Source organism: Oncorhynchus mykiss, chromosome 27 (genome assembly GCF_057628025.1).
Source record: "Oncorhynchus mykiss isolate SJ-2025 chromosome 27, ASM5762802v1, whole genome shotgun sequence".
Taxonomy (NCBI): Eukaryota; Metazoa; Chordata; class Actinopteri; order Salmoniformes; family Salmonidae; genus Oncorhynchus; species Oncorhynchus mykiss.
The window spans coordinates 2,049,408-2,060,353 of NC_143048.1; the positions used below are offsets into that span (position 1 = coordinate 2,049,408).

Here is a 10,946-nt window from a genome sequence, read left to right on the forward strand (position 1 = left end):
CCCTCGTTGCGTGCCCTGGACTGGGCACCCTCGTTGCCGGCCCCAGACTGGGCACCCTCGTTGCGGGCCCCGGACTGAAGGACGTCGCTGGAGGCTCCGGACTGGAGGCCGCCGTTGGAGGCTTCATGCCATAACTCCTCACTGGAGGCTTCGTGACATGGATCATCACTGGATGCTTCTTGCCATGGATCATCACTGGAGGCTTCTTTGCCATGGATCATCACTGGAGGCTTCTTTGCCATGGATCATCACTGGAGGCTTTGTGCCATGGATCATCACTGGAGGCTTCGTGCCATGGATCATCACTGGAGGCTTCGTGCCATGGATCATCACTGGAGGCTTCATTCCATGGATCATCACTGGAAGCTTCGTGCCATGGATCATCACTGGAGGCTTCTTGCCATGGAACATCACTGGAGGCTTTGTTCTGGGTGCAGGCACAGGACTCACCAGGCTGGGGAAACACACAGGAGGCCTGGTCCTTGAAGCATGCACAGGACTCACCGGGCTGGAGAAACACACGGGAGGCCTGGTGCATGGGGCGGGCATCGGATACACTGGGCCGTGAAGGTGCCCTGGGGTCTCGAGCACAGAGCTGGAACAACCCGTTCTGGCTGGATGCCCACTTCCACCCGGCAAATGCGGGACCCTGGCACAGAGCACACCGGACTGTGAATGCTCACTCGAGACACCGTGTGCATCACCCCATAACACGGTGCCTGACCAGTCACATGCTCCTCAACGCGACTGTCTTGCTCCAGACTCCAACCCCTCCAAACTCTTTCGTCCCTCTCCACTGCCAACCACTTCTCGCTCAAACGGTCCAAGAATTCCTCCTCGGTCTCGGACTCACCCCTCAGCACCGACGCCCACGTCATCTGCCCCCCCCAGAAAATATATTTTGGGGCTGCCTCTCAGGTTTCCGTCGTGTCCTCTCCTCCTGACCACGCTGCATGGTCCTTTGGTGGTGGGTAGTTCTGTCACGGAAGTAGACCAAAGTGCAGCATGGTGAGCGTACATTTTCTTTATTTTTGAAATGTCGCCAACAAACGAATGGCACAACCGTGAAACTTACAGGGCTAAGTGCCACAAACAATATTAACTACCCACACTGAAAGGAGGGAAAAAGGGCTACCTAAGTATGATTGCCAATCAGAGACAACGATAGACAGCTGTCCCTGATTGAGAACCATACCTGGCCAAAACGTAGAAATAAAGAAACCTCGAAAACAAAAAATAGAATGCCCACCCCACATCACACCCTGACCTAACCAAATAGAGAAATACAATGTCTCTCTAAGGTCAGGGCGTGACAGGAACTCCTGTATGGATGGGTTAATTCAGTAGCTGAATGGAATGCAAGTACATTTTTACCTGAACAAATTTTTTACCTGATCAGGAAAACCTCAAGGCCAGGAAGACCTCTGCGCCATAGTATAATGGTGGTTCATTAGTAACTGAAAACTATGCTTACTTGCTTATGGCGATGCCATACCAATAGAGAGGTTCGAGGAGTGGGCCAGCAACTGGTAGGTTTCCGGTTTGAATCCCATGTGTGATAGGGGAAAATCTGTTCAAGAGTGGGCCTGAGGGTTGTTGCCATCAGTGTCCTAGATGCCATCACCTGCGGTTGTACCTGTGAGCAAGACACTTAACCCCTAAACTGCCCAATGGGCACTGCACTAATAACTGCCTTGATTCAATCCGGATTCAATCCGTAGTCCTGAAGTTTGACGTTACAGAATGATTCAAATTTAGAGGCAATGTCTCCGCTCTAGTGGAGTCTGTATTCACAGTAAATGCTGCATATGTCTGGCTCAATTGGAAATTACATTTAAATGTTGATTGCCCATTCAATTTGTAACGCTTCAGAGATACATGTGTGTGTGTATATCAGAGGGGTTGGGCACAGCAGAAGACCAATTTCCATTTCGTGCAATCAATCTGTAAGGCCTCCTGCAGGGGGCTGGGATAAAAAAAATATAAATATATATATATATATATATATATAGGACAAAACACATATCACAAAAAGAGAGACACCACAACATTACATTGAGACTGAAGACAACAACACATCATGGTAGCAACACATGCAACAACACAGTTGAAACACAACATGGTAGCAGCACAACATGGTAGCAGCACAAAACATGACACAAACATTATTGGGCACAGACAACAGCATAAAGGACAAGAAGACAACAATTATTTTGACACCTTCCCTTTTTTCATATTTTGTTACGTTACAACCATATTCTAAAATTGATTAAATTATTTTTTTCCTTATCAATCTACACACAATACCCCATAATGACAACGCAAAATCAGGGTTTTGATTTTTTGCTGATTTATAAAATGTCAAAAACAGAAATACCTTATTTACACAAGTATTCAGACCCTTTGCTATTTTGCATTGGTATTATATTAGAGATCACCATTAGCTGCTGCCAAGGCACCAGCTACTCTGAGTTCCAAACACATTAAGACACTTACATTAAACATAAAACAGTACATTATAAAACACTGTCACACAACCACATATCCACAACACAAAATGTATGACACCACCATACAACAATATTACAATGTACATGTGTGGTAAGTGCATGTGCTAGCGCCCATGTGTGTACAGTGCCTTGCGAAAGTATTCGGCCCCCTTGAACTTTGCGACCTTTTGCCACATTTCAGGCTTCAAACATAAAGATATAAAACTGTATTTAAACAACAAGTGGGACACAATCATGAAGTGGAACGACATTTATTGGATATTTCAAACTTTTTTAACAAATCAAAAACTGAAAAATTGGGCGTGCAAAATTATTCAGCCCCCTTAAGTTAATACTTTGTAGCGCCACCTTTTGCTGCGATTACAGCTGTAAGTCGCTTGGGGTATGTCTCTATCAGTTTTGCACATCGAGAGACTGACATTTTTTCCCATTCCTCCTTGCAAAACAGCTCGAGCTCAGTGAGGTTGGATGGAGAGCATTTGTGAACAGCAGTTTTCAGTTCTTTCCACAGATTCTCGATTGGATTCAGGTCTGGACTTTGACTTGGCCATTCTAACACCTGGATATGTTTATTTTTGAACCATTCCATTGTAGATTTTGCTTTATGTTTTGGATCATTGTCTTGTTGGAAGACAAATCTCCGTCCCAGTCTCAGGTCTTTTGCAGACTCCATCAGGTTTTCTTCCAGAATGGTCCTGTATTTGGCTCCATCCATCTTCCCATCAATTTTAACCATCTTCCCTGTCCCTGCTGAAGAAAAGCAGGCCCAAACCATGATGCTGCCACCACCATGTTTGACAGTGGGGATGGTGTGTTCAGGGTGATGAGCTGTGTTGCTTTTACGCCAAACATAACGTTTTGCATTGTTGCCAAAAAGTTCAATTTTGGTTTCATCTGACCAGAGCACCTTCTTCCACATGTTTGGTGTGTCTCCCAGGTGGCTTGTGGCAAACTTTAAACGACACTTTTTATGGATATCTTTAAGAAATGGCTTTCTTCTTGCCACTCTTCGATAAAGGCCAGATTTGTGCAATATACAACTGATTGTTGTCCTATGGACAGAGTCTCCCACCTCAGCTGTAGATCTCTGCAGTTCATGCAGAGTGATCATGGGCCTCTTGGCTGCATCTCTGATCAGTCTTCTCCTTGTATGAGCTGAAAGTTTAGAGGGACGGACAGGTCTTGGTAGATTTGCAGTGGTCTGATACTCCTTCCATTTCAATATTATCGCTTGCACAGTGCTCCTTGGGATGTTTAAAGCTTGGGAAATCTTTTTGTATCCAAATCCAGCTTTAAACTTCTTCACAACAGTATCTCGGACCTGCCTGGTGTGTTCCTTGTTCTTCATGATGCTCTCTGCGCTTTTAACGGACCTCTGAGACTATCACAGTGCAGGTGCATTTATACGGAGACTTGATTACACACAGGTGGATTGTAATTTATCATCATTAGTCATTTAGGTCAACATTGGATCATTCAGAGATCCTCACTGAACTTCAAAGGGGCCGAATACTTTCGCAAGGCACTGTATGCATGACAGTCTATAATCCAGGGTTATTCCAAGCAGTTCAGTCACCGCAACTTGCTACATTTCCATGTTATTCATTACAATATTTGTTTGAGGTTTATGGTTTAGTGAATGATTTGTCCCAAATACAATGCTTTTAGTTTTTGAAATATTTAGGACTAACTTATTCCTTGCCATCCATTCTGAAACAAACTGCAGCTCTTTGTTAAGTGTTGCAGTCATTTCACTCGCTGTAGTAGCTGACGTGTATAGTGTTGAGTCATCCGCATACATAGACACACTCGCTTTACTCAAGCCAGTGGTATGTCGTTAGTGAAGATTGAAAAAAGTAAGACACCTGCCCTGGAGAATTCCTGATTCTACCTGGATTATATTGGAGAGATTACTATTAAAGAACACCCTCTGTGTTCTGTTAGACATAACTCTTATCAAAAAATATTAGCAGGGGTTGTAAAGTCCTAACACATTTGTTTTTCCAGCAGCAGACTATGATCGATAATGTGAAAAGCTGCATTGAAGTCTAACAAAACAGCCCCCACAATATTTTTGATCATCAATTTCTCTCAGCTGATCATCAGTCATTTGTGTAACTGCTATGCTTGTTGAATGTCCTTTCCTATAAGATTGCTGAAAGTATGTTGTCAATTAGTTTCCTGTAAAACAGTGCTTTACCATTATGGGGTATTGTGTGTAGATTGAGGATGAAAAAAACCCACAATTTAAATCAATTTTAGAATAAGGCTGTGAACGTAACAGAATGTGTAAAAAGTCAAAGGGTCTGAATACTTTCTGAATGCACCATGTGTCCACAATGATTTTCAGAGTCTTGGTTTGCTGGTAATTGAACTCTGGTAGTGCTAAAGATGACATTCTGTGCTATATCATATCATGTTATATATGTAAAGTGTGTTCACAGCAAACATGGGCTGGAGCGGAGGGCTCTGGTCAGCTGCTGGCCTCTTCGTGGTCCTGCCTAGAAGAGTTCCGGAAGATTCCCTTAATTGAGTGCCATAGGCGAGGGACTTGCAACTACTACACTGACTCCTACAGCTACTGGCTGGCCTTGTTGGACCCCGAAAACATGTTCAGGTAAAACCAACATATCGTGAATATTGTCTTCTTCATATAGTAATTCATTATACAGTACACATTTACCCGGTGTTTTCACATTATCCGGCACTCTATTGATGAACTAGTGAGTGCTGTAATATTCATTTGAAAACCATGTCTCAGTTAGTTCCATAATTATATAAAGGAACTTTGTGCCTACAGCTGCAACATCGCAGTAGAGTATTCATCAATGCATTTCTGTAATGTGGTCTGACGTATGCTCACACTTCTTCTTCTGCTAACGCAGTAAACCCAGGCCTCAGACAGTGAAAGGAGACTAGCAGGGGAGTATAGTCAGTCACTGTCAGGTCTGTATGAAGCAGTGGCAGTGACCCTAAGAGCTAGAACTGATAGGGAATAAACTGGAGATGCACCTCCCATTATCAGCCACTGTAGGGCAACAGAGAGACTGATTAATTCAATAAAGACAGTGTTTCAATCATTGTGCTTCCTGGGATACCAAAGGATGTCTCAATTCTTACATGCGCTGATCCTGTTTTCCATGTTTCATCCCCTCCAGTCCTCTCCTCGGCTCACGCGGATGTTTTCAGCAAGGGATAGACAGAAGGAGAGTGCACAAGGAAACAAGGAAAGACTATTGAGACGCAACCTGTTAGTGGCATCTGCTCAATCTGACGTTTTGTTCTCAGTTTTACAGTTTTATTGTTTGTTTGTATTTTGTTTTTATTACTAAATTACTGTTTTATGACTGACTGTTTTATGGCAGATGGTCAGTGTGATCCAGGACTAGATTCAATCAGTTCAGCATTAAGCCGTGATAACCGACAGGTGCAGAGCATAATCATGCGTTGGAGCTGATGGCGCTATCGAATAAATATATTTTTTAATATATGTTAAACAGTTAATATGTTGACACATTTGCTAGAAAATCAGAGGTCTTAGGTTTGAGCCTTGGTTTGGGACGAATCAGGAGGAAGGGGTTCTCGCTAAGTAAGTGTTGTGACGTCCATAACAGTGGTGCCGTGACCCTGATGAGCAGTTGGGCTCAGGTCATCATCCGGAATCACTTGCTTTGAAGCAAGTTGAGAAGGGGTGAGTGTAACAGAGTTAGCAACATACCATAAGCTCACTCCACAGCTAGTGTGAAATGTATCCGAAGGAGCAATTTAATTCAATATTTTTCCAGTAGCTCAAAAAAGAAATGGTTGGTATGTCAAGGAAGGCAGTCACGTGTGTTAGCAAGGCAGAGGTCCTAGGTTCGAGCATCAGTGTGAGCCCGAATCAGGAGGAAGTGGTTCTCGCTAGCAGGCAGGCTGATCTCTGTAACATAGGCTATATATAAATAATGACACTCAAAAATCACAAAATAAAATAATAAGGATTTATGTCAGCCTAAACGAGGTGTAGATTCTCACATTCCCGTGTTTGAACTTGTATCACGGCATGGGATTTCTACTAATGTGACTTGGTGTATATAGCCAGGAGCAGCTTGTGGATTTTACATCTCCAATGCAGTTGCACCTCCGACACCGCCCTAAACAAAATAAATTATATGCTATGCAGTTGTTGGTTATCGCGGGTTAACGCTGAACTGATTGAATCTAGGACTCAGTCTTTTTGATACATTTGAATGGAAAGTTAACTGCCTGACAAAGTGCCTGACTGCCTGAGGACTCTTGTTGGATGCTATGTAATAAGGAGAGGGAGGAATGCTCTTCACACTGAAAAAAAACTGTCCGACTCAAAAGTCTTAAATAATACAAAATGTTTTGTGCAAAAGTTGTAAAAAATGCACACACAACAAAACTGGTGATCTAAAATAATGCAAAATCCATGTTGCAAAAATCATGTTTGGCACCTTTCACTCTCACATTTTGTCAAATAACAATAAGAATTTCCCAATGAATCCAGAGATGTTTTGCAGTCTGCATGGCCTCTCCTTCTCCTTACTGCTACTGCTGCTCTATTACCTACAGCATGCTGAATGAACTCATTTAGCCTGGGCAGAAACACATTTTTCTCATTACTGGATGCACATTTGAATGAAAAGTTCAGATTGAATTCCACTACTTTTAAACCTCATATTCATTATCTCCAGCACCATACCAGTCTACATACTGTATGTGCAAATGGTCTGTAGTTAAAAAGATAAGAAGAAACACATGATGTCATCAACATTAAAACTGAAAATGGTGCTGGAGATAAAGAATACAAGTTTAAAAAGTGGTGGAATTCCACTTTAACTGCCTGTCTAGTTACCTGATGGCCTGTCTGTTTGTTGGATGTTATGTTGTCTATTGTGTGCTCAGAGTATGATAGCAATCTGGTAGAAGATTGGTACCTTAGGTACCTTGGGAGTACATCAGTTACAGATCAGCTGTTAACGCCAGACAGCTGAACTAGGATCAGTTTTGTTATCAGAAATTGAGTTTGGAGGGAAAAGCGTGAACATTTCACTTAAAGCCAGCGAGTGTAATGCATTATGATGCATTCCAATCCAAAATCAAATCTAGAGTCGGCTTTCTATTTCGCAACAAAGCCTCCTTCACTCATGCCGCCAAACTTACTCTAGTAAAACTGACTATCCTACCGATCCTCGACTTCGGCGATGTCATCTACAAAATAGCTTCCAATACTCTACTCAACAAACTAGATGCAGTTTATCACAGTGCCATCCGTTTTGTTACTAAAGCACCTTATACCACCCACCAATGCGACCTGTATGCTCAGTCGGCTGGCCCTCGCTACATATTCGTCGCCAGACCCACTGGCTCCAGGTTATCTACAAGTCCATGCTAGGTAAAGCGTCGCCTTATCTCAGTTCACTGGTCATGATGGCAACACCCACCCACCCGTAGCACGCGCTCTAGCAGGTGTATCTCACTGATCATCCCTGAAGCCAACACCTAATTTGACCGCCTTTCCTTCCAGTTCTCTGCTGCCTGTGACTGGAACGAATTGCAAAAATCGCTGAAGTTGGAGACTTTTATATCCCTCTCCAACTTTAAACATCTGCTATCTGAGCAGCTAACCGATCGCTGCAGCTGTACATAGTCCATCTGTAAATTGCCCACCCAATTTACCTACCTTATCCCCATACTGTTTTATTTATTTACTTTTCTGCTCTTTTGCACACCAGTATCTCTACTTGCACATGATAATCTGATCATTTATCACTCCAGTGTTAATCTGCTAAATTGTAATTAATCGCCTACCTCCTCATGCCTTTTGCACACAATGTATATAGACTATTTTTGTGTTATTGACTTGACTTGATTATTGTTTACTCCATGTATAACTCTGTCGTTGTCTGTTCACACTGCTATGCTTTATCTTGGCCAGGTCGCAGTTGTAAATGAGAACTTGTTCTCAACTAGCCTACCTGGTTAAACAAAGGTGAAAAAATAAATAAAAAATAAATAAATAATGCACTGCCTTTAAAATGTATGATACCCTTACAATATCTTTGTAGCATCTCAGAGTGCTCCTGAGTTTTAACAGATGTATGTGTATAAAAGATTGAGAGACAATACATGCTTATAACAAGTCATAATGCATTATACCGACATAAGTAAAGTGTTACCAAAAAATAATTTAGCAAAGAAACATGTCGCTCATATCACTAAATGTATTTTCATTAGAATGTCTTAGTAACTTTATCTTAGATTTGTAAACACTGTAGTTGTTTGAATACTGCTGTATACCCACAATGGACATAAATCAATTATGTTGTAATAATCACCTTGTCAGGGAGATATTGAATAATATGATTAAGAATTTGTTAACATGCTCTCAACTTGGCCCTTTAAATAGATTGAGCTTTAGTGTAGTATTTATATGGAGAGATATAGTTATCATAATTTCACTATCCATTGGCGTGTTGCATAAAACTTCCATTTGGACCCTTTCTATGTATTCTTTCCAATGGAACCATACCCACTGTGTTAATCACATTTAATACCAAAGTGAGTAGGCTATGCATTTCCCATTTATCTGTACAATAATATCACCTTGGTTTCCATATTGCTTTCCAATGTTGTGCCTTGCCTGCACCCTTTTTAACTGACCTCCTTGCTTTTCAAACAAAATATTGTACTATACTTCTGAGAAATACCCAGAAAAGTGTTGTCTGTATGGACACTGTTGCACTTAACTCTTGTATAACCGATGCACTTCATTAACATTGTGTTTCAATGCTCATTTCTGTGTGAATTCCTTCATTCCCTAATGGTAATATCATTCATGTGCAAATTGTATTCTATAGCTTGAGTTCGTTTAGAGATGTATTTAAAAAAGAGACTGTTGTCAGCCTTGAGTTGAATAATTTTCTGTTCCAGGAAGTGCTAAATTAACTTAAAGGTAAAGCAATTACTTAACTTTCTGCCATACTACTGTGTATATCATCTACTGTATCATCTTAATTTCTCAGCCACAAGCATAGGGGTTTGGTAAATTAAACTGCCTTAAACTGCCCATAGAAATTAACTCAAAGGCCGCTCTTGTTATTTTGTATTGCAAGCAGCAGCCACATGTATTTAATAAATAAGGGTCTGAAGCATTGTATGCCCAACATTTCCCCTCCATAGTTGTAATGAACTGAAACAGTTCAGAATGGAATCTGTCTGTGTTTGTCACACTTGTCTGTGTATTTGTGTGCGTATGGGGGTGCTTCCGTGTGTGTGTGTGTGTGTGTGTGTGTATGGGGGTGCTTGCGTGCGTGTGTGTGTGTGTGTGCGTATGGGGGTGCTTCCGTGTGTGTGTGTGTGTGTGTGCGTGCGTGTGTATGGGGGTGCTTGCGTGCGTGTGCGTGCATGTGCGTCCGATGTGCCATTGAAATGCTGCAACCACTAAATTTACATGTCCTTTTAACAACCCTGAAGCTCTGCTATACCATTAGTCATACAGTTGTACAGGTCACCTGTCATTTCCAAGCTCAATAGTGTTGTAACACAGTTAGAGACATGTAGGTAGGCGTGACAATATTTAATTGTAATAAATGAGTGTCCATTTTTTGCTGCTATTTTAAATTGTAGACTTCCAAACATTTTTAATGAAGACGTGTCCTGTTGTGTTTTTATCCTAATCAAAATTGCTTTAATGTCGTCCACCAGCCATTGGGCCTGGGGATGAAGGTTAAACTTGCATTGACAACGTCTGGCAAAGCTTATTGTAGTTTATGTCTGCAATCCATGGCCACAGGGGAGCAGTGAAGAGCTACAGTAAAATGTAGCACAGTAGCAATAGCTACAGTATGATGCAGACTTCTGTGCAAGTAAGAAGACATTTCAGCATAAACAGAAATAACCTACTAATTAGATTGTGTGAAATCTATAATTTGATTTTATTCCAAGACATTCCATGTAATGCTGTCTGAGGGATATCAGACAGATAGCACTCAGTCTATTATTCCTTTCAGAATAGGCCTTTTCAAATCACACTTCAACAATAACATATCCACAATACAGTATGCAAGTGCAACAGTAAATAGCAGACAGTATACAATTTTAACCTCGTAATTCATGGAAACTGTGTTAACCATGGCAAACAAAATTATATTTTTCATATTTTATATAAACAAAGGCTAACATGTTGATCCCACTGTAGCAATCAATGGCAAGGAATCTTTTGTTCGGCAGTATTCCGTGATGTCATCACTTAAGTTTAATAATTTACATTTAAGCGATGACTCTTGCTTCCTGTTTTTAAAGGCTTTTATGAAGCAGACATTTTCTATTTGTATTTAGATCAGCGCTGCCTGCTAAATCCATATTGGCTAATTGTTTTATTGTCGTGCCTCCATCTAAAATCAATAAGTCTCAGAGGAGCTGCATTGTGAC

General features: G+C 41.4%; 1 long non-coding RNA gene across 1 annotated transcript; it reads left to right on the forward strand.

Moving 5' to 3' along the window:
- The first annotated feature begins 2,783 nt into the window (after positions 1-2,783).
- On the forward strand, positions 2,784-9,306 carry LOC149971191 (uncharacterized). Its single transcript, XR_016492581.1, has 2 exons — positions 2,784-5,127; positions 5,669-9,306. It is a non-coding gene; the product is annotated as an uncharacterized LOC149971191 (long non-coding RNA).
- The last annotated feature ends 1,640 nt before the right edge of the window (positions 9,307-10,946 follow it).